At 47.8% G+C, this 5509-nt stretch overlaps 1 long non-coding RNA gene across 1 annotated transcript; it reads right to left on the reverse strand.

Annotated features, from left to right (window-relative positions):
• Positions 1 to 3166: 3166 nt before the first annotated feature.
• LOC146007148 (uncharacterized) lies at positions 3167 to 5010 on the reverse strand. The gene is made up of 3 exons (XR_014444255.1): positions 4838 to 5010; positions 3709 to 3821; positions 3167 to 3419 (listed from the first exon to the last, which is right to left on the reverse strand). It is a non-coding gene; the product is annotated as an uncharacterized LOC146007148 (long non-coding RNA).
• Positions 5011 to 5509: the final 499 nt, after the last annotated feature.

The following is a 5509-nucleotide window of genomic DNA, read 5'->3' on the forward strand; positions in this document are numbered from 1 at the left end:
TGCTTCTTGTGTTGTACCATAAACATGGGGGTGGGAGGTGAGTGCTTCTTGTGCTGTACCATAAACATGTGGGGAGGTGAATGCTTCTTGTGCAGTAGGAGAGATAATGCAGCTATGGAACGCCCACATGGGCCAGCTTTGGCAGTATAGTCGCAAGAACGGCCAGCATATCGATTGATGGAACGTGCATACACACTGCACTTTTGTTCCGATATGGGCCCGTCCTGTCGGATGAAAATTAAACAACAAAGAACCTTCGACTGACCGAGTATGGACGGACAAGACCGTTTTTGGACGTTTATCGCTCATACAGAGGGAATCGTACACACCTATACAATCTGGACGGACGGCCGTCCGTCCCAGAACGGGAGAGCGGCCCGACGATTGTATATATGTGTACCCAGCTTTAGATTCCCCGGACATGAGAGGTAACAGCCACCGATGCTTACACAGATCATATAAACAAACTTTCTTTTGTCTGGGTTCATTCATATGCAAATACCTGATGTACAATATGTGTTAACGGGGTATTTGTGGTGAAAGGGAAGTGGCTTAGCAGACACGCAGAGATCGTCCATTTTATAGGCATGCAATTGGGGTGTCTCGGGCTTGTTGTGGTGCTTTCATACTTAATTAGTCACATAGGTGGCTAAATTCAAACACAGAGGGTGACATTCTATGGGCTGAGAGAAAAGCGCATATATTTTTCGCACTCCACATCGCCGCTCTTCGCACTTTCAGAAATCGCATTTTTTAGTCATAATTCGAATATTTAATGGGATGCGCATTAGAGGCTAAAAAGTGCGATGTAGTGCGATTTGCGGCGAATTGATGCGAAATTATGTCACTAAAAATGTGCGATTTCTTCCGCCGGTCATGTGCGAATTTTAGACCAACCGGAGTGCGATTTACAAGACTGTCTCCACATGACAAATAACCCCCTAACCTATTGGCCCACCTAGGTCCCCTCCATTATGCATCACACCCCCTATATAAAGGGGCATTGGCGCCATTTCACTCTTTGATAGGAAGTAAGGAGCATGGAGAGGAGCAGTGGCAGTGTGAGAAGAGGAAGAGGTGTTGGTGGCAGAGTGAGGAGTGGCAGAGGGGTCAGTGGTAGAGGGAGCAGTGGCAGTGTGACCAGAGGAAGAGGGGCCAGTGGCAGAGGGAGCAGTGACAGCAGCCAGGCAAGAGGAGCCAGTGGGAGAGGCAGCAGAGGACTGGTGAGGTCGACCTCCATTACAGGGAATGGCAGCAGTGTGGCAGCCACCATGGCCACTGCAAGGGCAGCCCCAGGCCCTGGCGGACCAGGCCCAGCAGGAGGAGGTGGTGGATCCGCTGGCATCCCTATCCTGTAGCCAGGACCTTGCCCATACCCCACAGCAGCTGCAGGAGGGCCACATGTCCGAGATTGAGGAAGATGGAGGTGAGGAGGAGGAGGAGGAGGAAGACACTGGCATGGAGGAGGATTTTGACATGCATGTGGAAGATATAGAGGATGAGGAGCAGGGCCGGCGCTACTCACTCAGCAGCTCCTGCAAAGCAGGGAGGCGCCATGCTGAAAAGGCGCTGTCTCCCTCCCTGCTCTGCTAAAGCTGCCTCAGCCCTCACTGTCACTGCCTCCTGCATGCCGCCCGCAGCGCCTGTCTGACAGCAGGTGGGCGGCAGTATAAAGAGCTGCTCCCTGCACCGTGAGTGCACACAGCCTGCACGCCGACCACAGTGCCTGTCTGACAGCGGGCGGCAGTATGGAGAGGCTGAGCAGCTCCCTGCACCGCGCACACACTGTTCTCCTCCTGCGACCTGTCCCCTCTTCCTCACGGATACTTGCGCTGAGGCATGTATCACTGTCTATGGATGCCTGGATGACATGTCATGTCCGGATCCGCCCCCTACCCATTGCTCCATGTGCCTGTCAGCTGTCAATCAAATGACGAACAGGTAGCAGCGCAGCCTTCCCTTCCTTCCCTCTTCTCAGTGTGCTGTGCCAGTGCCACTACCAGTCCTCAACACTCCGCCCCCTCTATCTCCTCCCCTCTTCTTCCATCTCCTCCTTCTCTCCCCTCCTTTCCCCCTCAGTCACGAGAGGGGTGTAAAGGCGTCCTCAGCGTCCTGCCTACGCAGATAGAAGAGGAGGGACTGCACAAGTGTTAAACAGCAAAAGAACAGTGAGTATTTTATTATACATGTTTATAACAAATTTTTTAATAATTGTAGATTTTTGTCTGTATGGGCACGTTTAGTGCCTGCAATATTTTGCGGACACAGCACTGAGATGGTGTATGCATACATGTACATGCACCCGAGATCCTCCATAGGATTGCATGTAGCATACGCTCCCACAATCGGGCTGCAGCTTGTTGCAATGGCAATGTGAAAGGGCGCAAAATTTATGGTTTGCAGGAGGGCGCCGGACACCCTAGCACCGGCCCTGATGAGGAGGAGGGTGAAGCTGGCTGCACCAAAAGTGGGAGAAAGGTCCGATTCAGTTATGAGGAGAATGTGGCACTTGTCCGGGCCATCATACCCCTGTATGACCGCTTACTGGGGAAAAACCAGCACAAGACCACCTCAAATCGTAAACGTGGTATGTGGAAGGACATCACCCAGGCGGTCAATGCTGTCAGTCACCGCAAGAGGCTAATCAAAAACGTTAAAAAGCGGTTTAACGACATTAAGCGTCAGCTGAAAAAGAAAATGGCCATGGAGATGGAGGAGGCCACCAAGACTGGCGGAGGAAGCCCCACCACAATATCCTACACATCATATGAGGTGAAGCTCCAAAGAATTATCTCCCCTGAGGTCCTGCCTGGGATGCACATTGCGGATACCGATAGGCCGGCAAGCCCACCCCGAGCTGGTAAGTGTCACCACATGCAAAATGAAACATACATGCCAATGTATTTAAACTGCAATGTTATTTTGTATTGTTATACTAATTAATGTGGTGCTGTGGAACTACATAGCCCAGCAAGGTCTGTCAATGGCAATAGTTTACACCTACTTTAAAAATGATCAGAATGCTGGGCCTTGTAGTTCCACAACTGCACATCTATTGTTCCACACTGTAACATTTTTTCTAGCAGCTTCATATGTATGTGGCCCAAAAACATTGGTGTACTGGCGGTTTAGCAGTCACGCCTACATACCACAGATTTGCCAACAGTTGTAATGTGTCAAGCAGTGTTTTAATTTTTTTGGCTGACTACAGGTGCAAAACATCAATGTAAAAATATGAATAGTAAATAATATAGCCCTAAACCAAAGGTAAATTTGTCCATTATTGTAATTTATTTGATGATTTTGCACAAAAGCATCTCCATTGCTCGGTACATAAAGTCTGCCGATCTTTCCTTTCACAGATTGTCCGCCCCGAAGTGATCAAGCATCCAAGAAAAGAAGCTCCGATGGTGCCGCATCTGTGGAAGCAGGTAAATGATTAAACCACAGGCCATTACACATACAGTACACACACCCATGTCACATCAAATAATAAATCACATTACAGTCATCTCCATCTGCTACATTGCAACGGACATGAATGTAATGTGGCCTAGCCATGTCAATGAAGATTATTGTCAATGTTTCATGCAGGATCGGGGTCCATTTGTAAGTACATAGTACCCCTAGGTATGGGCGTCTACCATCTCAGACCCTTTCCAAAACAGTACTGATGACAGAAAGGACAATATATGCATCTGTACTTACCTCTTCCTCTGTATCCACAGGTACTGTACAACTAGGACAACAATCCACAGAATCCTCTGATATGCCGGTGGATGACATAGAGATAATTCTGGAACCAGTGGACACGTTTGCGGCTGAGGAGGAAATAAACACATCATCACAGAGTGATCTTCCACCAAGTGGGGTGACTCCAAACCCCCCCCCTCACCCAGAAATACTCCCCCTACAGCTGCTTCTGCTGCCCAAGTAGATACCTCCTTGGTACATTTCAAGGACAAACAACTAGAATTTATGGCCTCCCAAAGTCTGGAAATGGGCAACATTAAGGGGTACATGCGTGACACCTTTCTACAGTTGAGAAAATTGTCTAGGAGTGTACGGGTTGGTGTAGGCACTCAGGTGCGTATGGCAAATAGCATAGACACCCGTCTTGCTGAACTTAGTTCTGCTGTAAGGGAGCAGAATATCCATATTGGCAGCCTTGCACAAAGTATTCATTCAATTAGTCAATCGTGTACTGCGCAGACCAATGCGTTGATCGCTATGCAGGCACAAATCCATCAAATGGAGGTGTCAGGTGTCATAGGTGCAACTACATCTACAATTAGTAGTGTATCTAGCACACCAGTAAGTGGCTCACCAACTTCCCCACCCCGTCGGAGTATTAGGACCCGGGGTGACGTGTGCGCAGGTTCAAGAGGTGGTAGTGCGTGGCCTGATGGAGGGAAAAAATAATTATTTAACATAAAATAAATTGATAATGCATGTTCTATGCTTGAATTTTTGTTACATTAATACACATTTCTATTGTTTGCGACTGTTAAATGCAGGTTATGTATGACATAATATACTGTAGTAAAAATGTCACAATGCATACCATTTTGTCTGTGTGTTATTCTTCAAACATTTGTTGTGTGATCTGTTCCATAATGTAATGATATATGGGCAAGGTATTGGTGGAAGATGCTGTTGTCTCAAATCTGGCCCGTCCGAGGTTGTGGAACTACATATTTCAGCAAGCTGTGGAAGTCATGTTTTGAGCTGTCATGCTTACAGTGTGTCAGGGCATGCTGGCCCATGTAGTTCCACAACAACAGGTGAGCCATAGTTGATTGCACAAAAATCACATACATGTTGTTAATATACTTACAAGGTTTTTTACAGCAAGGGATAGGTCTGCACCACCAACTGTACCCTTGGACTGTGTCTATTGGGCTAAATGTGGGGGCAAAAAGATGTTAGTGATAAATGTAATGTAGGTGAGTTCACTTCCAGCAAAGGTACATGTAGGAATAGAGGGCACATGTGCTTACCAGAAAAGTAGTGCCTGATGATGTCTGTACGCATCAGATTCCCCCTCTGCGTACCCCTCACTACCCGAGGTGTGGTAGGTTGGGCTTCCTGCACGACTGCTGCATGATCCTCCTCCACATAGGCTGGTTGGTATAGGGCTATGTTGTGTAACATGCAGCAAGCCTGGACGATCATCACTACTTTTGCAGGGTGGTAAAGCAGCAAACTAGATGACCGGTCCAAACACCGGAATCTACTTTTCAACACTGCAAACGTACGCTCCACCACATTGCGGGTTGCAATATGGGCTTCATTATACCGGTGCTGTGCAGGGCCATCGGGGGTGCGCAAAGGTGTCATGAGCCAGGAAAGACACCCATATCCTGAGTCACCTAAAGCAAAGAAAGGAAGTTATTGCCTTATATGGTAAGGTATGTGCAGTGGGCAAATAGTATTTACTTGGACAAGAGTAGTAGGCTGGTGAAAATTGAAACACACACACAAATTTCAGCAGGTACAAATACGAATA

This window comes from Crinia signifera, chromosome 6 (assembly GCF_055691185.1).
Source record: "Crinia signifera chromosome 6, ASM5569118v1, whole genome shotgun sequence".
NCBI lineage: Eukaryota > Metazoa > Chordata > Amphibia > Anura > Myobatrachidae > Crinia > Crinia signifera.